This window comes from Rattus norvegicus, chromosome 2, assembly GCF_036323735.1.
Source record: "Rattus norvegicus strain BN/NHsdMcwi chromosome 2, GRCr8, whole genome shotgun sequence".
NCBI lineage: Eukaryota > Metazoa > Chordata > Mammalia > Rodentia > Muridae > Rattus > Rattus norvegicus.
Genome location: NC_086020.1, coordinates 170,062,129 through 170,087,757, shown reverse-complemented (window position 1 = coordinate 170,087,757; position 25,629 = coordinate 170,062,129). Strand labels below are relative to the sequence as shown.

Below are 25,629 nucleotides of genomic sequence, written 5' to 3'. Positions count from 1 at the left end.
GTGAGAGATGGGAGAAAGGAGCCAATGAATGAGGCAGACTAAAGTCTCATACAGTAGTCAACTTTATTCAGAGCATACACTGAGGATTATGAAAGTCACATGAATAAAGTGCCCAATCACAAGAGAAAGCCACATATGGAGGACAAGACATAGGCAGAGGACAAACTGCACATGGCAATAGCATGGATTTTTCATAGAGACATAAGAGAAATAACAATAGACAGTTGTAATGAATAATCTGAAGTAAATATACTCTTATCTCCTGCACATAGGAGGAGACTGAAAAAACACTCCAAGAAAAATTTCAAGTGTAGAAGAAATGAAGGTCCCAAGACTCTTGTCTTGTTTGCTTAAAGTTTTCTCATAAGTCCTTACATCATAGGAATATGTTCCAACATATACCTTCTTTTCAGTATCTCATAGAACTTTCTCCAAAACTGACCACATCCTCAAACACAAAGCAAGTCTCAACCTGTAAAAGAAAGTTGGGATAACACATGATTCTGTCTGACCACCACAGACTAAAGTGGATATTAACAACAGGAAAAACGACAGAAAGTTTACAAATTTATGGAAACCAAATAACTCCCCATTAGAGGAAATATGAATCAAGAATGAAATTAAGGAACTATTGTCTAGAGTTGAATGAAAGTGAAAACTCAAGCTTTATGAGTCATAATGATAACAGTTCTAAGAGGCAAGTTCACAGCACTGAGTGCCTACAGAAAGAAACTCTAGAGCTCTCATATTAGCAACTCAACCGCCAACAAAAGAAAAAGAATAAATTACACCTAAAAGGGATAGAGGGCATGAAATAATTAAACTCGAGGCTGAAATCAATAAAATAGAAACAACAAAAACAAATAAATGGAAATAAACCATATGAATAATCAATGAAACAAGTTTGTTCTTTGGGAAAATAAGATTGACAGACTCTTTTCCAAAGTATCTAAAAGACATGGGGAGAATATCAAAATTAAGAAAATTAGGGATGAAATAGGAGACAGAACAACAGATACTGAAGCAATCCAGAAAATCATAGGCAATGTTTTAATAACCTGTACTACACCAAATTGAAAAAAACAAAATAATCGATAATTTTCTTGATGCACACCATGTATTAAAGTTAAATCAAGAACAAATAAACAACGGAAGGTGATCTGTAACCCTTAGCAGAATAGAAGCAGTCATTAGAATAGTCTCCCAGCCAAAGCAAGCCCAGGGCCAGATGGATTTACCACAGTATTTTACCTGACTTTCAAAGAAAAGTTAATACGTACTCCTTAAATTATTTTACATAAGAAAAGAAAAGGAATATTGACCAATTCATTCTACAAGGACACAGTTATCCTGATACTTAAACCACATTAAAGACCCAACAAAGAAAGACAAATTTACAACTGACCAAATGTACAAACCAATTTCCCTAATGAACTTAGATTTAAAAAATGTTCATCAAAATACTTGCAAACTGAATCCAAACACACATTGAGAAGATCATCCACCATGGTCAAGTAAGCTTCACCCCACAGAGGCAGGGATGGTTCAACATATGTAAATTGTTAAGCATAATCTTCCATATAAACAAACTAAAAGATAAAAATCACACAATTATCCAGTAAGATAGAAAAAATCCTCTGGCAATATCCAACACCCCTTTATAATAAAAGTCATGGAGAGAAAATAGAATACTAGGGACACACATAAACATAATAAAGGTAGTTTACAGCAAACCTACAGCCAATGTCAACTTAAATGGGAAGAAATTCAAAACCATTCTGCTAAACTCAGGAACAAGACAAGACTGTCCACTATCAATATACCTATTCAAGTACTTGAAGTATTAGCTAGAGCAAAGAGACAACTGAAGGAGATCATAATATAAAATTAGATATAAAAGAAGTCAAAGTATCTTTATTTGCAGATGATGTAATATATATAAGTGACCCTAAAAATTCCACTGGAAATATAGCTGATAAACACTTTTAGAGAGTAGCTGGATACAAAATTAACTCAAAAAATTCAGTAGGCCTCAGTGTAAATAATAACAAGTACACTGAGAAAGAAATGAGGGAAATGAAATATTTTAAAACAGCCTCAAATAATATAAAATACCTTGGGGATAATTTTAACCAAGCAAGTGAAATACTTATGTCAATGCTTTGTTGCTGTGAAAAGCCCCATGGCTATAACAATTCTTATAAAGGAAATCACTTAACTGAGTCTCGTTTACAGGTTCAGAGGTTTAGTCCATTGTCAGTATGGTGGGAATCATGGTAGCACACAGGCAGACATGGTGTTATAGAGGTAGAGAGGGGTCTACTGGACCTGGCTTGGGCCTTTTCAACTTCAAAAAAATTTAAGACTCTGAAAAAAGAAATTAAAGAAAATATCAGAAGATAGAAAGACCACTCATACTCATGGATCAGTAGGATTAATATAATAAAAATGGTCATCCTACCGAAAGCCATCAACACATTCAATATGGTCCCCATCAAAATTCTAATGCAATTCTTCACAAATCCTGAAAAAACAATTTTCATCTTCATATGGAAAACATAAGACTTAGGATAACATTTTAAAATAGTCATAAATAATCAAGAACTGCTGGTGATCTTACTATCTCCAGTCTTAACTTGTACTACAGAACCAGAGTAATAAAAACAGTATGCTATTGGCAAAAACAAGACACATTAATCAATGGAATCAAATTGAAATCCAGAAATAAGTCCTATGGACACCTGATTTTTAATAAAGAAGTCAGAAACACACACTGAAAAAATATCATCTTTAACAAATGGTGCTGACCAGATGGTACATATAGAATAATTCAAATTAGTCCATACTTATCACCCTGCACAAAACTTGATTCCAAATAGATCAAAGACCTCAACATAAAACAAGATGTGCTGAACCTGAGAGAAGAGAAAGGAAAGAAAGCCTGGAATTTCATTGGCACAGGAAAAGACTTTCTGAGAAGACCATTGTTAGTGCAGGCACTTAGGTCAACAATTCATATATTAAGTCTTGTAAAAATGATGGCTTCTGCACAGCAAAGGACACCGTGATTTGGACAAATTGAGAGCATACACGACAGGAAAAGTATTATGAAATACATATCTGGTAGAGGACAAATATCCAAAATATATAAACAACAACAACAACAAAGTCTATGAAAAAAATGATTAAAAATGGAGTGCTGATCTAAATAGAGAACCCTCAAAACACAAAATTCAAACATCCAAGAAGCATTTGAAGAAATTTTCAACATCCTTAGTCTTCAGGGAGCAAAGTCATTTTGAGTGAGGTAACCCAGACCTGGAAAGACAAAGTTATATTTGGGTACATTCACTTATACACTGCTATTAGCCAATAAATCAATAATAAAGCGACAATCCATAGAATCAAGGGGTTAAGTATATAAGGACTTAAGGAAGACAGATTGTTATCCCTAGGAAATGTATCTTAGTCAATGCTTTGTTGCTGTGAAAAGGCCCCATGGCTATAACAATTCTTATTAAGGAAATCACTTAACTGAGTCTCGTTTACAGGTTCAGAGGTTTAGTCCATTGTCAGTATGGTGGGAATCATGGTAGCACGCAGGCAGACATGGTGCTATAGAGGTAGAAAGTGGTCTACTGGACCTGGGTTGGGCCTTTTAAACCTCAAGGCATACCCCTAGTAGCACACTTCTTCCCACAAGGCCACTCCTATTTCAACAAGATCACATCTCCAAATAGTTCCACACTCTCCATTTCCTAGTGACCAAGCATTCAAATATAGGAACCTATGGGAACCATTCCTATTCAGACTACCACAAAGGGGTAAGAAACCTGATAGTTATGAAGCAATGGGGAGATTGGAAAGGGAAGATACAGTAGGGAGGAAGAAGTACATGGAAAGAGGGAGGGGACATGGGGAGATGCAGTTAAAAATTAAGGGCCACTTGTAAGGTAGAATGAAAACCTAATACAGTAGAACCTTCCTAAACCTATACATATATGAAGGCTATTTAATGAAACTATCAAATATGAAGGCAGCAGAACCCCAACTGGACAACTTCTTGTCACCAAATGAACTTTGGTATACTAAATCCAGTACCAGGATTGAGTTACATCCAATTTCATTGCTGGCCAAAGAAGCCATGAGAATCCAGAAATAACCCAAGTTTTTGACATACTACAGGATGCTTTCTATGAATTGACAGCCCGGCCCCATTGCAGAAGCTTACACTTACACAACTAACTGAATATGGTGCTTGAATGGAGCCTTCACCCATATATTTTAGTGTTTTTGGTACAGGCATGTACTCTGTAGGCTACCAAGTGAGAAACATAAACACCAAGCCAACCACAAAACATTTGGTTTACTATAGTATCCTGCCTACAATATATGCTAGTACAATAGTGGCCCAACCAATATATGACTTGACTTAAGGCCTACTCAAGAAGATGGAACCCATATTTGACACTGCATGGATAACCAAGAATCTGAGATTAGATAACCCAGGAACCTAGATCAAAACCAAGTACTACTGTTCTCTGAAAAGAATGTAGCAAGACAATGACTCCTTATGACATTCTCCTTTTGTCGTAATTAAGTGCTTTGCTCAAACATCATTAGAGAAGCTTCTTCCTGCAATGGATGGGAACAAATACAGAGAGCAATAGACAGACATTATGCAGTGAGTAAGAAACCTTGGAACAATAATCCCTAAATGAGAAGTCTCCATTATTTCTCTCCCCTCAGTCTCACGGAACCTTGTGTAAGAGGAGGTGGAAGGAAAACGCCAGAGGAGATGGAGCTCACCAAGGAAACGAGGTCCTGTAACTCAACATGAGTGATGCATATATGAAGGCACAGCAGCAGCATGCACAGGGGCTCCATGGGTCTGTGCTAGACAGGGCCTTAGACCTGAAAGGAAAAGTGCACACAAGCCTCTATATCTTATCAGAAGCAGTCTCCAATTGATAACGATTTGCAATTGACAATTTAGTTTTCTCTGAGGGAGTCCCACTGGGGAAACAAACTCTTGGGGTTGGGCTGCGTGCCAAGCTGAAGATGGCTAATAGAAAAGGAATTCAAATGTGCTTCGGAAGCCCCCTGTCTCACAACGTCATGCCATGGCTTTTCATTTCTCTTCTTTTTAGAAAATTTTATCTTTTTTAATGTCCTTTTTCTCCTATCACTTTACCCTGTGGGTTCTTTACATATATATTATGTCTTCCAGTTTAGTGTTTTAAAAGGGATTCCTAAGTGTGCAGAAACACGCCTCTCTATTTCTTAGGCCTTCTATTGGGCTTCTTTACTTCTGTTGGTTTGCTTTGTCCAGTTCTAATATGTCAGTTTTGCTTTTATTATTATTATTATTATTATTATTATTATTATTATTATTATTATTATTATTCCTTAGAATCATGTTTTTTACTCTAATGACAGACAGAAAGGGGGAGGCTCCATATTGAAGGGGTAGTAGGGAGGATCTAGGAGGAGTAAAGGGAGAAAACCATAATCAGGTTATATTATATGAGATAATTTTATATATGATTTGATATATGGGCTATATAAAAATATATTTTCAATAAAATTTTAAAAAGAGTATGAGAGAGAAAAAGAAAGTGTGTGGGTTCAGGTGGCTGGGTTGTAGGGAGGATCTAGGAGGAAATGGGGGAGAAGAAACCATAATAAGAATATATTGCATAGACTCCAATCTATATCAAAAAACTTTTTTAAAATATCAAAACAAAAAGTAAAGACATTTACATGAAATAATAGATTAATTATTAATGTATTCATTGTTTCTTCATTATGAATGTATGTCCAGGTTTTGGAGATATATAACAAAATCTTGTTTTAACTTCCTACAATGAAGAATCTTAAAATAATGTCAAGAGAAAGTGAGGTAAACTTACAGACAGAATTGAAGTATAGAGCTAACATGTTTTAGGCATATCATGCAACATTATCAAATATGATCAAATAATCTAGGGAGAAGGATCACCATCACTTCCCCCAAAAAAAACTATCTGAGCAACACAGCGATGGCTGCACAATACTGGATGGAGCACTGGGAAGCAGGGTGAGGAGGTGCTTGGCATCTTGGTATACAAACCTCTGAAAATGCTAGGGGATGAATTAGAAATGTTAATTAATTGATTATATCAAAGCTCATCATAATACATTCAGAGTGCTCACATTCTGGAAACAAAGTACTACTATAGAGAACTGTTCCACCAGAGAACCCCTAAACCTGATAAACAGCTTCAGCAAAGTGGCTGAATATAAAATTACCTCAAACAAAGAAATAAACAACAACAACAACAACAACAACAACAACAACACCCCAGGAGCCTTCCTCTACTCAAAGGATAAACAGGCTGAGAAAGAAATTAGGGAAATAACGCCCTTTGCAATAGTCACAAATAACATAAAATACCTCAGTGTGACTCTAACCAAGCAAGTGAAAGATCTGTATGACAAGAACTTCAAGTCTCTCAAGAAAGATATTGAAGATCTCAGAAGATGAAAAGACCTCCCATGCTAATGGATTGGCAAAATTAATATAGTAAAAATGGCCATCTTGCTGAAAGCACTCTACAGATTCAATGCAATCCCCATCAAAATTCCAAACCAATTCTTCATAGATTTAGAAAGAGCAATTTGCAAATTCATGTGGGAAAGCAAAAAAAAAAAACAAAAACAAACAAACAAAACAAACAAACAAAAAAAACAGGATATCAAAAACTATTCTCAAAAATAAAAGAACTCCTGGGAGAATCACCATCCCTGACCTCAACCTATATTATAGAACAATAGTGATAAAAACTGCATGGTATTGGTACAGAGACAGGCAGGTAGATCAACGGAATAGAATTGAAGTTGAAGTAAAACCAGATGTACTGAAACTAATAAAAGAGAAAGTGGGAAAGAGCCTAGAACACATAGGCACAAGGAAAAATTTCCTGAACAGAACACCAATGGCTTATGCTCTAAGATCAAGAATTGACAAATGGGACCTCATAAAATTGCAAACATCTCTAAGGCAAAGGACACTGACATTAGGACAAAACAGCAACCAACAACAGATTGAGAAAAGATCTTTACCAATCCTACATCTGATAAAGGGCTGATATCTAATATATACAAAGAACTCAAGAAGTTAAACTCTATTAAAAATGGGGTACAGAGCTAAACAAAGAATTCTCAACTGAGGAATACTGAATGGCCAAGAAGCACCTAAGGAAATGTTCAACATCCTTAGTCATCAGGGAAATGCAAATCAAAACAACCCTGAGATTCCACCTCACACCAGTCAGAAAATCAAAAACTAAAGTGAGAGCAGATGCTGTCGAGGATGTGGAGAAAGAGTAACACTTCTCCATTGTTAATGGGATTGCAAGATGGTATAACCACTCTGGTAATCAGTCTGGTGGTTCCTCAGAAAATTGGACATAGTACTACTACCTGAGGACCCAGCTATACCACTCCTGGGCATATACCCAAAAGACGATCCAACATATAATAAGAACATATGCTCCACTATGTTCACAGCATCTTTATTTATAATAGCCAGAAGCTGGAAAGAACCCAGATGCCCTTCAACAGAAGTATGGATACAGCAAATGTGGTACATTTACACAATGGAATACTATTCAGCTTTTTAAAAAAATGACTGCGTGAAATTCTTAGGCAAATGAATGGAACTAGAAAATATGATCCCGAGTGAGGTAACCCAATCACAAAAGAACACACTTGGTCTGCACTCATTGTTTAGTAGATATTAGCCCAAATACTCGGAATACCCAAGAAACAATTCAGAGACCATATGAAGCTGAAGAAGAAAGAAGATCAAAATGTGGATGCTTCAGTCCTTCTTAGAAGGGAGAACAAAATAAACACAAGAGGAAATACAGGAACAAAGAGTAGAGCAGGTCCTGAAGGAAAGGTTACCCAGAGAGTGCCCCACCTGTGGATCCTTCCCATATGTAGCTACCAAACCCAGTCACTATTACTGATGCCAAGACATGCTTGTTGACAGGAGCCTGCTATGAATGTCTCTTGAGAGGCTCTGCCAGAGCCCTACTGACACAGATAAGGATGCTTGCAGCTAACCATTGAACTCAGCACAGGGATCCCAATGGAGGAGTTAGAAAAAGGAATGAAGGAGCTGAAGGGGTTTGCAACCCCAAATGAAGAACAACAATATCAACCAACCAAACTCCCCAGGGCTCCCAGGGACTAACTCACCAACCAAAGAGTACACATGGTGGGTCCCATGGCTCGAGCTACATATGTAGCAGAGGATGGTCTTGTCTGCCATCAGTATGAGGAGAACCCCTTGGTCCTGTGAAGACTAGTTTCTCCAGTGTAGGGGAATGACAGAGTGTTGAGGTGGGAGTGGGTGTGTGGGAGTGGGAGCATCTTCTTGGAAGCAGGGAGAGGAGTATGGGAGAGGATGGAAAGGGGATAACATTTGAAATGTAAGTACATAAAATATTCAACAAAAAATAATCTGGGGAAGTGTCTAGGCCCAAGCCATACCAGCTACCCATAATATTTAGAGCCGATGATTCTATGTGGTAAGGCCAGGAAGTGGATATAGGAATGATGGCAGCAGTTGCTTTTGTTGTATTGTAAATGTTAGTTTTACACCTAGATTTTCCTAGCTTTGGGAATGGGTTACATCCAATCTAGTTGTTGGCCAAAAGAGTTCCAAGGGAATATCTAAATAGCCCATGCCAAGGTTGTTAGGAGCTCTCCCCTAAATGGATGGTAAGGCCCTATTGCTGAAGACAGCACCCGTATAACTTACTAACCGTGAGGTCAAACCCACCTAGAGCCTTCACCCCTATTGACTATTGTTCACGGTACTGAACAATTGTTCTGCACGCTGCCAAATGAGAAAAGAAAACACCAACCCAGCTATAGACCTTTTGATCTACAATGGTGTCCTGCCTACAACATATACGAGTGGTACAAAGCTTATGGACTGACCAGCCAATATCTGATTTTATTCGAGGGTGTAATCCATGAAATGAAACTCATTCCTGACACTGGTCAGCCAACCAAGAGCCTGAGACTAGTTAGGCCGGGGACATAGACTAAAACCAAGGACACTGTTCTATTAAATGATCATAGGAACAAAGTTACTCCTGATGAGATTCTGCTATAACCATGGACTGGGTCTCATTCAGCCATCAACAGAAAAACTTTCACCTGCAGTGAATGGCAAAATATAAAGAGCCCCCAGCTGGACATGGCGTACAGATTAAGAGACCTTGGAGTACTTAGTCCTGAATGGGATGTCTCTTTCAGTTCCTTCCCCTCATGTTGAATGGAATCCCAGAAGTGTAGGCATAAAGAGACAACAAGAATGAAGAACACAGAGGAAACAAGGGCTTCTTGATGCACCGGGACTGATGCACATGTGAATTCATAGAGACAGGGGTAGCATGCACAAGGCATGCATGGATCTGTGCCGGATGACATCACAGTACTGATCAGAAGTGAACACATGTATACAACCCTAACCAAAGGGAAAAAACCTCTCCAATCAATCAATAACCACTCAAATGAAAAATTAGCCTCTACCGCTGGAGTCTCACTTAGTACGCAAGCCACTCTTACTGCCAGACCCCTGCTCAGCAGCAGATGCTGCCAATACACAGTGAACGAACTCAGTGGTGATTTTGGACGGCTGTTGGTTTTATTTTGTTTTTTGGCTCACAATGGTTTGCCTGGGATTTTTTTCTTTTTCTTTTTTCTTTTTTATCTTTCCCCTACAGGTCTTTTTTTGTTTGTATTTTTTGTTTGTTTTTTTGTTGTTTTTTGTTTTTTTGAGTATACATTGTGGTTTCCAGTTTCATGTTTTCAAATTATTTCCATGCTTGCCAATGCATATGTTTCTGTTTCTTTATAGTTTTCTTTGCCTCTTGGTTTTACAGTTTGTTTTGTCCTATTCAGGTTTGCTTGTCTTTTTTTGTGCTTATTGTGTTTTTTTTTAATTTAGATACCTCTTAGAGTGAGTGAGAAAGGATGTGGATTTGGGTGGTTAGGACGGTAGGGGGGATCTGGAAGGAGTTGGAGGAAAAGCAACTATAACTCAGAATATCTTGTATGAAAAACCTATTTCAAGAAAAAATAGTTTGCATAAGGAAAGAGACTTCAAATTTATTTTTTACAATTTAAATTATTTATTTATTCATTTATTTATGGATTTCAGGGACATGTTCTTTCTGAAGCTGGCCTTGTACTTATTAATAGTCAGGACTGACTCCGAATTTGCAATTCTCCTGATGCTCCCTCTCTAGTGTTGTGATTATAGGCATGTGACACCATGCCTAGCTCTATTTAAAATGTCAATGATCAAAAGTAAGTATTAAACATGCAGCAAAATAAGACACAACAAAATCGGCTGTCTATAACACACCAGGCCTGCTAACGGTTCTTTGTTTTGAAAGTTGGATCACAATATTTAGAGTAAAGATTTTACTGCTGTTATCTTTCTCACAGGAAATAGCTATGTGCTAAATTCTGGCCAATGAAAGATAAACAGAAGTAGTATATACAACTTTAGAAAGGGCCAAGGACTTTTAATAATGATGTGAGGAAGTCTTTAGGCTATCACAAGAGGCTTCAGAGAATAGAGGGTAAACTATTGAAAAGAATGGTTTACAGAATGTCATGCAATACCAATAGCTGGTTGAAAAGCATTTGTATAAAAGTGTTATTCCCATGCTCACGCCTTTGTTTCTTATCCCAGAGGAGACATTTGTTCAGGATGATTAGCCGAGTGAAGGAACACTCAAGGGATACAAGAGTCCCTCCTGCCTTTCTGCCTAATGACAATGGGAGGAGCTAATTCTAAGAATACTTTCAGCTGAACTTTACAGGAAAGCTTTCTCAGATGGTCAGGTCAATAAGGACACACATAGACATGATTCATAAGGAGAATCTAGAGTTCAATGTGCCCGGCGTGCTGCATCAGATCAAGAGTACAACCCTCAGGGTCCCAGATGAAATTCCTATGACACTCTTACTCTCGCACCATCAATATGGCTTCAGTCACTTCCACCTCAGGATCTAAGACATCTAAGATGTCTGCGACTTGTGACAGGGACACTATTCCAGAAAGCCCACCATTCTCCCTGTTCAATTCCCATAACCTGGGAACTCTTGTCAAGAACTATTGACAGAAACAGGATTATCCTGTATGGTTTAGACCAAATCTGCCCTGGAGACTCAAGGAAAGTAGCAAGGTTGTAAGATCTTTCAGAACCTGTTCTCAGTTAGCAATGACAAAGATGGAAAAGGGTGCATGTAATGTTCAAGCCTTTTCAACAAATGCTCATATGAAAATTAGAAATAGGTTTATTAAAATGTCTCCTCGCTGTATAATTTTAAAAGGCATATTATGGATTGATGAACATTTTTCCAAAGCATAGGTAAAAGAAATACACCCATACATGGACTAGACAAATATATGTGTGTGTCTTTCATGACAAATATAAACAAATTGTTCCATATTGTATAAGATACATTAAGGCATAACAGAAAATATTAATTATTAATATATTGATACTTTTATAATAATCAAATAATGTAAAACAGAAATTCAATGCCAATTTGATAAGGGTGTTTTTGAAACTCCTGCAAATAAACACATAACTTTTATAAATGTTAATGCCATTAAATAATAGCTCTCCAGAAAAGACAAAAAATTCATGAAAAAGTTCAGCAAAGTGACATTTTACAGGTGCTGCCCTCGGCAGGTCCCAAGCCTGCTCCTCTGGGAACCATGCTGGGCCAGGCATGCACTTACAACCCTTAAGTGCTCAGTTCCAACAGAGCGACATCAATGCTCTGAATAATTCCATTTTCTCCGATAATAAGCACAAATTGATCTACCAAAACATTTAAGGATTAATGTGTTACAAAGATTTTTCAATCAGTTGTCAACAATAAAAATAGAATGTGCTTTTATGAAGATTTATTTTTTACTTGAAATCCTTTTTAATTTAGAAGGTCTCATATCCAAAAGATGCCTTTGTGAAAAAAAAAATGTATTCACTCTTCTTAGCTAGTACACGAACAAGGGTGAGAGCAAAATTCTCATGCTCCCTTACAGGCCTGGAGTTAGTGGTGGAAGCATAGAGCACACACCAAGGCCTAAACTATCCAGTTCACTGTTACTAATGAAGTGAGCGCTACTCTGACCTATGAACAATGGCAGTATTAAAGCAATAGAGATCGATCTACCCAAACAATTGGATTTTACTCATCAACAGGAAGATCGGAGCTGTCAAATTATAGACACTGATGTAGTAGTACTGCATGGATCTGGAAAGGCTACTCATTAAGATTTCTGCAACATATAGAGAATCTTTTCCTAGCAGAAAAGACAAAGCCAATGAGAGAAGGAATCAGAAAGCAGTGAGGGAAATATGTCCAGAGAGAGCTCAGAAGGTTTTCAAGTGTAAAACTATTCTGTATAACACTGTAGTGGTGAATGCCTTTTCAAACCTATAGAATGCAGGACACCAGGAGTGAATGGACTTAGGGTGACCATGATGTGGCAGGGTAGAATCAAGGATTGCAAAACCAAGCATCACTCTATTGGGGTTGTTGATAATAGGGGAATTAGGTATTTGTGGGGCAGCAGGTAAATTTCTCAACTTTTCTGTGAACCTAAAACTGTAAAGATTTTTTTCCCTAAAAAAGTATTCTTTGTTTTTAAAGGAAATCAAGCACAAAGGATGAGAGAAAACAAAAAGAAAATATTTTGTAAATATTTAATTTGAAACTGGACCAATATCTTCATGAAATTTAACTAAAGAAAATTAAATTTTATTGATTATATATTAATGCATATACTATGTGAATTCTGAATATGTCTTTAAAATCTTACAATTCTGAGACTTCTACACAAAAAAATAATAGTAGGCAGATTCTGTAGATATAAATATAAAATGAAGTAATCCCACTTAAGGTAGTTTGAATGATAATGGTTCCATAAATCCACGGAGACTGGTGATATTAGGAGATGTGACCTTGTTGGAGTAGGCATGGTCTTGTTGGAGGTGGTGGGTCACTAGTGGGGAGGGCTTTGAGATTTCAAAAGCTCAAGCCAGGCTTGGTGTCTCATTAACTTCCTCCTTCTGGCCAATCCAGATATAGAATTCTTGGCTCCTTCTCCTGTACTATGTCTGGCTGCATACAGTCATACTTCTCACCATGACGCTATTTCACTTAATCTCTGAAACCCCAATTAAATATTTTCATTTATAAGAGTTGCCACTGTCGTGGTGTCTCTTTACAGCAATGAAACCCTGAGACACCATTAGTGCTTATTTTACATGACTTCCACCTCAATAAGAATTAAACCACATTTACTATGCACCAAGTACTTCTCAAAAGGAATTACATGATGTATTACTTAATCATCTCAATTTCTTACTGGAGCATCATTATTAAGACAGTTATGAATATTAATAACTGAATGGGGTGAAGGTTTAGCATGCCTCATGTTTCACATCCTCCCAGAAAATGTTACAGCATGGGGGAGGGGAAAGTATCTTGTGCAAAGTCTTTAGAAGTCTTCCCTTGAATACCACACCTAGCATTGAGACCCATGTACCCTGACTGTGAGGAGAACCTAGAACAGAGGAACATAGAAGATATGCTCTACCGGCAAGGAGCATGCAGAGAAATGGCTCTAGTGCACACAGGCATTTAACTACAAAAGCTTGCTAACAAGTTTCTCAGACATAGTACCTATGTTATTTCAAAAGATTCTACCTATGTTAGGGCCAGGAAGTTTTGTCTAAGTTTCCTAATGTGCTTATAGAACTTCACTGCATCAGAACCATAAGGAGTCCTAGATCAGTCTGGTCTGAAGTGTTTCTTCTGATTCTTCTTCATTCACTTTCATTCCTGAGTCCCAGAGCCAGATAGCGATGTTGCTATGCTGCTGTGTGATGCTCTGGATCCTTGGGTGCACCAGTCCTACGTGTTGTGTCTGGTAGAAAGGAAGTTCATCTTCACTGCTGGAGCCAGATATTTCATGTCGTGGGTGGTAATTTTAGTGGGGTGGGTGATAAGCTTGGACCTAGTTCAGGATCGAGACGCTGTTGCATGCAGGACCACATATCAAAATATGCATGAAGGACACCTTTCAAAGTTCTCTACTGACCTTGTTACTTCATCAGTAGGAGCAGGTATGGCACGTCAGTTGTTTCTAGAATGGAGGCATATTATGAAACCAGACTGGTTTTGAACTCTTATTTCCTACAAAATATATGTCTTTTGAAAACTTAGGTAAACAACCCTTCCATGTATTTTATTTATCAGTTACAGATTTTAAAAAATATTAGAGACATGCGTGCCCTTCTTCTTGGGCTGCCTTTGAGTTCCTGGGCTTAAGTAATCCTTCTGCTCTATCCATTGATATAAGCACCAGTGAGGAATAAAAGTAGGTACCTCTGCAAATGGATAAAATGTTTTCCTCATCTTTAGATAATGTGTCCTATTTTTTTCCTCTTTGGGCTCTGTTTACTCAATGTACTTTTGGTTAACTTTCAGCATTTGATGTGGAAGTAGTCTGAAGAAAGAGACATGGTTCAACTCTTACACATTAATGTAACTGTTCTTTGTAGTTATGTGTAAACAGTGGGAAAAGAAGAAGTAAGGTGTCTATGACTAGATAGCCAAACTATGTCAGTGTAAGGTCAGATATCTGTATTCACTCTGTCTTGGCCAACACCAGCGAAGGAGAATTGTCACTAATAATCATGCTTGCTACCAGGAAGGTCCAGACCTAGTCCCAGTTATGCTGTGGGCAGCACACCCAAGTCTGGGAGAGAAGAAATGTCACTTATGTGTATTCAATGTAAAAAATCAGAGTTGGTAAAGGGGGTTGTAAGATCTTGGTATTTGGAAGGTACCGAGAAGGGAGATGGGTATTGCTGGAGAGAGTAAGAACTGCCGGAAGAGTAAGAATGTCACATTCACTGGAAACTGCTCGGAAACAGGCTGTCCATATTAGACATTAAATTTTCTCTTTTCAGTAGCTGTCATTAGATCACATCCTTAGGATGGTTAGTTTGGAATCAAATTAAATTACAACTCTCATGTATTGTCCTGGGTGTGAAATGAGAATGCCTTGAAGATTGTCTTGGCCCTCTCCTCTCCTCTTGATAAGAAATGAGGGTTAGAGATGGGTGGAGAATTCCCAGTGTTCTGTAAAAACAATATATAGACTACAGTTTGATTGTCTTGTACAGATATAAAATATGTAATACTCATTGTATGTGATTCAGTCAGGCTTTTAGAAATATAATAATAATGTATGAAATCTTCACTGTACTTTTTGAGTTTCTATACTAGTCTTAAACCCCACCATTTTCATATGGAAGGTTTAGAAAGTTCATTACAGCATATCTTGAGAATAAGAACATGGATCTTGAGATCAAAAGGAAGTTCAGAGCAGCTCAGACTGATCTGCCCACCATCCCAGTTGGTCTGCCTGGGACACAACCTGCAGAGGTAAGTTGCAAGTGGTCCCCAGTGCCTCATTGTGTAGTGCTGGGCTTGCTCTTTCAGTCCAGAGTAGCCTTGCTGGAACTCAAGAGCACCCTGCCTTCCTGTGGAAACCCTCACAGCCTCCAAAACTAATCAGCTTGGATCCCCACCTGAAGAATCTCATCTGAGTTCAATCTTCCTGTCATCCCAGTTGGGTCTGATTGGGAGACAGTTTGCAGAGTGAGGTCTGCCTGAGGCATAGCCAGCAGAGTCAGGTAACCTCAGCTCCATTGTCTGGCCCAGGACTCACTCCACCTCCCAGAGAAGTCCTGCTGGCATCTGGGTCATCCAGCCAACACCAGGGGAAAACAGATGCCTAACGGACAGCATAAGAACAATGCCAGCAGCAAACCACTGAACTGAGAATAGGACCCCCGTTGAAGGAATCAGAGAAAGAACTGGAAGAGCTTGAAGGGGCTCGAGACCCCATATGTACAACAATGCCAAGCAACCAGAGCTTCCAGGGACTAAGCCAATACCTAAAGACTATACATGGACTGACCCTGGGCTCTGACCTCATAGGTAGCAATGAATATCCTAGTAAGAGCACCAGTGGAAGGGGAAGCCCTGGGTCCTGCTAAGACTGAACCCCCAGTGAACTAGACTGTGGGCGGGAGGGCGGCAATGGGGGGAGGGTTGAGAGGGGAATACCCATAAGGAAGGGGAGGGGGGAGGCGGATGTTTGCCCGGAAACCGGGAAAGGGAATAACACTCGAAATGTATATAAGAAATACTCAAGTTAATAAAAAAAAAAAAAAAGAACAATGACATCTCTTTAGCCCAGCTATCCTGCTAAAACAAACCCTGAATATCATAATGAAGCTGAAACAAAATAAGAGAAAATGTGCCGCTTGAATGCTGGCATGGACCATTGGTGTCATAAAGGACGTTACAGATATTTTCATATTTTTATGCATTTTCTAACATTTAAACAATTTGAAATAAGTTGGGTGGCTGCAATAATAAAGGAAGTGTTAGGATACAGAGGCCACTTGTGTCTATTATGATCACAAGAAAGTTTGAGAAATCCTTCCCATTCTCTTCTCCAAACAATTAAACATGCAGTTATCTTAATGTCATAGTTTAGAATTGGTAGTATAACTGTCTTTGCTCTTTCAGGGAATAAGAAAATAATTGTCATGTGATTTCATTATTATTTCCCAGAAGTTATATTTTTTTCTCTTCAACACATCTGCCTTTTGCTGCCATGACAACAAGTTCTCTTACATGCAGCTGCATCGATGAACTTGTAACCCACTAGGGTCAAGCCCTATGGGGAGCAGAGGGAATTCTTGAGTGAGTGTATATCGTTTGACATGAGCCAGCAATGTTAAGGACCAAGGTCTCAGACCCACCGGATATTGGCATCTCTTTTCTCCTTGAGCCACTTGCTCAAGGCCCTGTACCAGTGTTTAGAAACAATTGGCCAGTGTGAACAAACACTGGCAACCATAGCACAGCTTCCTCCTCCTTATATTTACAGTCTGAGACTATTAGCTTATAGAGACCTTCTACAGAGAGTAGCTCATTCCTCCCTCCCTCTGATATACATAATAAAGTTACTTAGGCTTCAGGTTGCTTTGGTTGTTCGTAACACTCCCTAAGAATGTATATAACCCACCTGCACTACAAGACCTACCTATGTCACTCCTGGCATGTACTGAAGAGATGCCCCACTGTACCACAAGGACACGTGCTCAACTGTGTTCATAGCAGCTTTATTTGTAATAGCCAGAAACTAGAAACAACAAAGATGCCCCTCAGCTGAAGAATGGATGAAGAAAATGTGGTACATTTACACAATGGAATACTACTCATCTATTAAAAACAAAATAACATCATCCTGAATGAGACCCAGAAAAACACATGTAGTATATACTCATTTAGAAGTTGTCATTAGCCATAAAGTACAGGATACCCGTGCTATAATCCACAGACCCAAAGAAATTAAGTAATAAGGAGGGCTCAAGGGAGGACGCACGAGTGTCACTTGGAATGGGAAATAAAATATACATCAGGGATGGATGGAGGGAGAGAATTGGGTAGGAGACAGAGTAAGGAGGAAAAGGAATAGAGGTGGGGAATCAGATGTGAGGAGTGGTGTGGGAGACAAAATGGAAATCTGTAAGGGGCATCTCTAGGACTAGCCAGAGACCTGAGATGGGGAAACTCCCAGAAGTCTATTTGGTGAGCTTATCTGAGACTCCTAGCAGCAGGGAATATGAAGACTGAAGTGGACACTTCCTGTAGCCAGGCATGACTCCCAGTGAAGAGAGAGAGACATCAACCCATCCACAAATCCTTCAAACCAAAATCTGTCCTGCCAACAAGATACACTGGGAAAAAGCAGGGATTGATGAAACAGTCAACCAATGACTGACCCGGCTTTAGACTCTACTCATGGAAGAGAGCTAACCCCTGACACTATTAATGACACTCTGCTATGCTTTCAGATAGGAGCCTAGCACAACTGTCTCTTGAGAGGCTTCATCCAGCAGCTGATAGAAAAAAAAAAATATACAGAGACCTGCAATCAAACATCGGACAGAGTTTGGGGAGTTTTGTGGTAGACGTAAGTGAGCAAGACATAGGGGTCAAGGAACCACAAGAAGACTTACAGAGTCAGTTGATACCCGATGTGCAGCTTGGTCTTCATAGTGGTCCCCTAACAATTGCATTCCTAGAGATGCCCCCACAGATTTCCACTCTTGTCTCCCAACGCTTTTCCTCTCCTCCTTACTCCCTCTGACTCTGTTTCCTGCCATTGACCCCTAGCTGGACTGCCTGGTAGGGCCTCAGTGGGGGAGGGTGTGCTTAGGACTGCTGTGAGTTGATGTCCCAGGGTGGGGTGGTAGCCAAGGTAGGTTTCCTCTTCTCTGGGAAGATATTTGTGAAGGTGTGACTGGGAGGAGAAAATGGAAGGGAGGCTGTAAAATGAGTAAACAAACAAACAAACAAATGAAAAGAGAATGTTTAAAAACAGGGTAGGGAGAGCTTCCAGGGACTAAGCCACTACCTAAAGACTATACATGGACTGACCCTGGACTCTGACCTCATAGGTAGCAATGAATATCCTAGTAAGAGCATCAGTGGAAGGGGAAGCCCTGGGTCCTGCTAAGACTGAACCCCCAGTGAACTAGACTGTGGGCGGGAGGGCGGCAATGGGGGGAGGGTTGAGAGGGGAATACCCATAAGGAAGGGGAGGGGGGAGGCGGATGTTTGCCCGGAAACCGGGAAAGGGAATAACACTCGAAATGTATATAAGAAATACTCAAGTTAATAAAAAAAAAAAAAAAGAACAATGACATCTCTTTAGCCCAGCTATCCTGCTAAAACAAACCCTGAATATCATAATGAAGCTGAAACAAAATAAGAGAAAATGTGCCGCTTGAATGCTGGCATGGACCATTGGTGTCATAAAGGACGTTACAGATATTTTCATATTTTTATGCATTTTCTAACATTTAAACAATTTGAAATAAGTTGGGTGGCTGCAATAATAAAGGAAGTGTTAGGATACAGAGGCCACTTGTGTCTATTATGATCACAAGAAAGTTTGAGAAATCCTTCCCATTCTCTTCTCCAAACAATTAAACATGCAGTTATCTTAATGTCATAGTTTAGAATTGGTAGTATAACTGTCTTTGCTCTTTCAGGGAATAAGAAAATAATTGTCATGTGATTTCATTATTATTTCCCAGAAGTTATATTTTTTTCTCTTCAACACATCTGCCTTTTGCTGCCATGACAACAAGTTCTCTTACATGCAGCTGCATCGATGAACTTGTAACCCACTAGGGTCAAGCCCTATGGGGAGCAGAGGGAATTCTTGAGTGAGTGTATATCGTTTGACATGAGCCAGCAATGTTAAGGACCAAGGTCTCAGACCCACCGGATATTGGCATCTCTTTTCTCCTTGAGCCACTTGCTCAAGGCCCTGTACCAGTGTTTAGAAACAATTGGCCAGTGTGAACAAACACTGGCAACCATAGCACAGCTTCCTCCTCCTTATATTTACAGTCTGAGACTATTAGCTTATAGAGACCTTCTACAGAGAGTAGCTCATTCCTCCCTCCCTCTGATATACATAATAAAGTTACTTAGGCTTCAGGTTGCTTTGGTTGTTCGTAACACTCCCTAAGAATGTATATAACCCACCTGCACTACAAGACCTACCTATGTCACTCCTGGCATGTACTGAAGAGATGCCCCACTGTACCACAAGGACACGTGCTCAACTGTGTTCATAGCAGCTTTATTTGTAATAGCCAGAAACTAGAAACAACAAAGATGCCCCTCAGCTGAAGAATGGATGAAGAAAATGTGGTACATTTACACAATGGAATACTACTCATCTATTAAAAACAAAATAACATCATCCTGAATGAGACCCAGAAAAACACATGTAGTATATACTCATTTAGAAGTTGTCATTAGCCATAAAGTACAGGATACCCGTGCTATAATCCACAGACCCAAAGAAATTAAGTAATAAGGAGGGCTCAAGGGAGGACGCACGAGTGTCACTTGGAATGGGAAATAAAATATACATCAGGGATGGATGGAGGGAGAGAATTGGGTAGGAGACAGAGTAAGGAGGAAAAGGAATAGAGGTGGGGAATCAGATGTGAGGAGTGGTGTGGGAGACAAAATGGAAATCTGTAAGGGGCATCTCTAGGACTAGCCAGAGACCTGAGATGGGGAAACTCCCAGAAGTCTATTTGGTGAGCTTATCTGAGACTCCTAGCAGCAGGGAATATGAAGACTGAAGTGGACACTTCCTGTAGCCAGGCATGACTCCCAATGAAGAGAGAGAGACATCAACCCATCCACAAATCCTTCAAACCAAAATCTGTCCTGCCAACAAGATACACTGGGAAAAAGCAGGGATTGATGAAACAGTCAACCAATGACTGACCCGGCTTTAGACTCTACTCATGGAAGAGAGCTAACCCCTGACACTATTAATGACACTCTGCTATGCTTTCAGATAGGAGCCTAGCACAACTGTCTCTTGAGAGGCTTCATCCAGCAGCTGATAGAAAAAAAAAAATATACAGAGACCTGCAATCAAACATCGGACAGAGTTTGGGGAGTTTTGTGGTAGACGTAAGTGAGCAAGACATAGGGGTCAAGGAACCACAAGAAGACTTACAGAGTCAGTTGATACCCGATGTGCAGCTTGGTCTTCATAGTGGTCCCCTAACAATTGCATTCCTAGAGATGCCCCCACAGATTTCCACTCTTGTCTCCCAACGCTTTTCCTCTCCTCCTTACTCCCTCTGACTCTGTTTCCTGCCATTGACCCCTAGCTGGACTGCCTGGTAGGGCCTCAGTGGGGGAGGGTGTGCTTAGGACTGCTGTGAGTTGATGTCCCAGGGTGGGGTGGTAGCCAAGGTAGGTTTCCTCTTCTCTGGGAAGATATTTGTGAAGGTGTGACTGGGAGGAGAAAATGGAAGGGAGGCTGTAAAATGAGTAAACAAACAAACAAACAAATGAAAAGAGAATGTTTAAAAACAGGGTAGGGAGAGCTTCCAGGGACTAAGCCACTACCTAAAGACTATACATGGACTGACCCTGGACTCTGACCTCATAGGTAGCAATGAATATCCTAGTAAGAGCATCAGTGGAAGGGGAAGCCCTGGGTCCTGCTAAGACTGAACCCCCAGTGAACTAGACTGTGGGGGGGGAGGGCGGCAATGGGGGGAGGGTTGGGAGGGGAACACCCATAAGGAAGGGGAGGGGGGAGGGGGATGTTTGCCCAGAAACGGGGAAAGGGAATAACACTCGAAATGTATATAAGAAATACTCAAGTTAATAAAAAAAAAAAACAGGGTAGGGTAAAAAAAGGAAAAGTGAATGTTTACAACCCTCCTGACCCCGCTTTTCCATGTACTTGTCTATAATTTCATTACTGTGTATTCTGTCTTCATTCTCTGGCTGTTCCTATCCACATCAGTGAAGTCCAGGTAGTTTCATTCTTTTAATTAATATAAAAATAATTAGCATAACACCTACAAAAATAAATACAATGTTTAACAGCAACAATGGCGAGAGTAAGCAATTAGTTTCTTTTCTTGCTGCTAAGACAAAACAACTTAAGGGAGAAAAGGTTTACAAATGTTGTCAACATGGTTCCAGGCTCCCATTCATCACAGCATGAAGTGACAGCTTCATGAGGAACTTGCCACATCACATACATAATCAGAAACAGAGAGCAATGATCAATGGGTGCTACTGGTTAGTTCTCTTTCTCCAGCCCAGATCACATGGCCATGAGATGGTCCCACCCATAATAATGCTCCCACTATAAATAATAGGGTGACTTTTCCCACTCAATTAACATAATCAAGAAAACTCCCAACAGGTATGCCTAGAGGCCCATCTTCCAGGAAATTCTAGATTCTGTGGAGCTAACAACAGTAACATCACAATAACAAAAGCATTTCTAAATTTCCCCGTATGCTGTTAAAGTTTTCACACATTGCATAAATTATCCGTTTCAATTTTCAAAAAGAAATCTTTGTGTCGGGTGTTAGTTTGATATCCATTGTTTAAAACAGTGGATTGAGGTTTGTAAACAATTTGTTCAAGGCTATTGGTCATTGAACTAAAATTTAAATGTACTTGTTTTGATGATTCTGTATAGCCATGCATGATGGATAACCTGGACTATCAAATTAATAGAATTTAGAACAACCATGGAGACAAATTTCTGGGCATGGCTTTAACAGATTATATATTAGATTGGTACAGGTGGGGAGACCTGCCCTAAATGTGAGTGACAGCATCCATTAGGATGAGATCCCTGATGGAATAAGAAGAGAAAGCTACCTCAGCATTAGCATTCACCTCTCTCTGCTTCCTGACTATGAGTACAATGAGACCAGCTGCCTCACATTCAGCCATGACTTTGACTTGGACTCGATGGTGGACTGTGCACTTTAACAGTGAACTGTGAGCAGAAGTAACCATTTCTGTCTTCATGTTGCTTTTGTCAGATGGAGAAGGCTAATAGCTAAATACATAAGGCTAGCTCATGGTCCACCCTGTGGAGAGCAGGCTCCCCTTCCAAATGAGTCATTGTTTTGTTGTGGCTTTGTATGTAGCAGCAGCAGCAGGAGGAGCATGTGCGTGCGTGCGTGCGTGCGTGCGTGCGTGCGTGCGTGCGTGTGTGTGTGTGTGTGTTAGCATCTTGGTTACATATATTCTTATATATTTCTATTTATTAATGTGTTTGCATCCAATGGTTTAAAATGGTTTAGTATTTATATATTTATATAAAGTATTTTAATATATATATCAGTCAGGGTTCTCCATAGGGATAGAACCAACTGGGATGGGAACAAAGTTGAATGGAGGGGAGGGGAGAAGAAGAAACAAGAGAAATGGGGGGTGGGTTGTGTGGAGATCAACCTTGTGAAGGAAAATATTGTGGTGGAGAGTGAGTTGCCACAGTCTCCTGCAACCTCTCAAAGATTCTTGACCTGCAGTACATGGCATTAGATCTAAGATCATTCCTGGAACGCCAGTGAGACAGTAAAGAGGAACCAGGGCCACAGCAGTGGCTGCTTTCTCCATCTCCATGTCTTCATGAAAGTTCTAGCAGGTGACAATACTCCCCTTCACGCCCCCTCCTTCTGATTAATCTCATTAGGCAGAGCTTTCATTGCAGTGCAACAATGATGTGACAAGATACAGTCGGCTGTGAGTTTAAGGGCTTGCGATTGGCTCAAACACTGTACATAAGCTTACATGCTGTGCAATAAACTCAGATCCGCACCCTGATGCTGGTCTCTGGAGTCTGATTCCAGGGATTTGTCACATGACTCTGTCACCTCTCACCACCATCCCCATCCTCGATCCTGTTCCTAAAAGGAAGAGTGTTAGTAGAATTGTAGAGAGTAAGTAGTTAAACTTGTGAGGCAAGGCAGCAGGCTTGAAACTCAAGGAAAAATTGATGCCCTTTGAGAAAGAATTCTTCCTTCTAGAAAGCGTTGTTTCTCTATGACTGCTCACAACTGATCAGATGATGTTTGTCTACGTTATTAAAGAGATCAAACTCCAGAAGTTGGTTGGTTGTAAGGAACAATTAGATCTACAAAATACACAATATCAGCTAGGATGGTGTTGAGTGAGAGCTAGGTATCAGAGCTGTCTTTGGTCACTTAGAATATTATAACAAAATACCAAACTTGGCTACTCATAAAAGCCACAAAATAATTTCTTACTCTTCTAGAGTTTAGAGATCTTTAGGATAGAGATCTGTTGAGGAATTACTTCTTCATTTTAAGATGCTATTCTTCTCTCTGCCTGTGGAGGAAGTTGAGAGAGTTTTTATAGGTCTTTTCCGAACTACACTAATCCTGCTTTGGGTGCACTAAAGGACATTTATGATCCTGAAAGAGTTTGGTGCCTGTGTCTACCTGAGATCAAAAGATGGATGTGTGTGCATGTGTTAGACATCAGTGTACAGCTGGAGGTGAACATTCACCTCAGGTGAGACTCAGCAGATTAGTGTGAAGCTAGCAGATTAAGAGCTGCAAATGTAACCCTGTGCACGGCCACAGTTCCATGACTTTGCATTCCTTGATTGGAAAGTTTAAGGAGGATATTGAACTCGAGTTGGAAGAGGCGACTCTTTCAACTCGAGTCCGGTCTCAAAATGGAGGGCCACGATCCAAAGGAACCAGAGCAGCTGAGGAAGCTGTTTATTGGTGGTCTGAGCTTTGAAGCCACAGATGATAGCTTAAGAGAACATTTTGAGAAATGGGGCACACTTACAGACTGTGTGGTAATGAGAGATCCTCAAACAAAACGTTCCAGAAGCTTTAGTTTTGTGACCTACTCTTGTGTCAAGGAGGTAGATGCTGCAATGTGTGCTCAGCCACACAACGTTGATGGACGTGTGGTAGAACCAAAGAGAGCTGTTTCTAGAGAGGATTCTGTAAAGCCTGGTGCCCATTTAACAGTGAAGAAGATTTTTGTTGGTGGTATTAAAGAGGATACAGAAGAATATAATCTGAGAGACTACTTTGAAAAGTATGGCAAAATTAAAACCATGGAAGTTATGGAAGACAGGCTAAGTGGGAAAGAGAGGATTTGCTTTTTGTAACTTTTGATGATCATGACACAGTTGATAAAATTGTTGTTCAGAAATACCACACTATTAATGGGCATAATTGTGAAGTGAAAAAGGCCCTTTCTAAACAAGAGATGCAGTCTGCTGGATCACAGAGAGGTCGTGGAGGTGGATCTGGCAACTTTATGGGACGTGGAGGAAACTTTGGTCGTGGAGGAAACTTTGATGGAAGAGGAGGCTATGGTGGTGGAGGTGGTGGCAGCAGAGGCAGTTATGTAGGTGGTGATGGTGGATATAATGGATTTGGAGGTGACAGTGGCAACTATGGTGGTGGTCCTGGTTACAGTAGTAGAGGAGGTTATGGAGGTGGTGGGCCAGGATATGGAAACCAAGGTGGTGGATATGGTGGTGGAGGAGGAGGATATGATAGTTACAATGAAGGAGGAAATTTTGGTGGAGGTAACTATGGTGGTGGTGGGAACTATAATGACTTTGGAAATTATAGTGGACAGCAACAATCTAATTATGGACGCATGAAGAGGGGCAGATTTGGTGGAAGAAGCTCAGGCAGTCCCTATGGTGGTGGCTATGGATCTGGAGGTGGAAGTGGTGGATATGGTAGCAGAAAGTTTTAAAAATAAACAAACAAACAGCTACAGTTCTTAGCAGGAGAGAGAGTGAGGAGTTGTCAGGAAAGCTGCAGGTTACTTTGAGACAGTCGTCATAAATGCATTAGAGGAACTGTAAAAATCTGCCACAGAAGGAATGATGATCCATAGTCAGAAAAGTTACTGCAGCTTAAATAGGAAGCCCTTCTTGTTCAGGACTGTCACAGCCACAGTCTGCAAAAAGTGCAGCTATCGATTAATGCAATGTAGTGTCAATTAGATGTACATTCCTGAGGTCTTTTATCTGTTGTAGCTTTGTCTTTTTCTTTTTCTTTTCATTATATCAGGTATATTGCCCTG

The 25,629-nt window shown here is 39.9% G+C and overlaps 1 pseudogene; it reads left to right on the top strand.

Annotated features, from left to right (window-relative positions):
- Window positions 1–24,232: 24,232 nt before the first annotated feature.
- Window positions 24,233–25,300, top strand: Hnrnpa1-ps51 (heterogeneous nuclear ribonucleoprotein A1, pseudogene 51; annotated as a pseudogene).
- The last annotated feature ends 329 nt before the right edge of the window (window positions 25,301–25,629 follow it).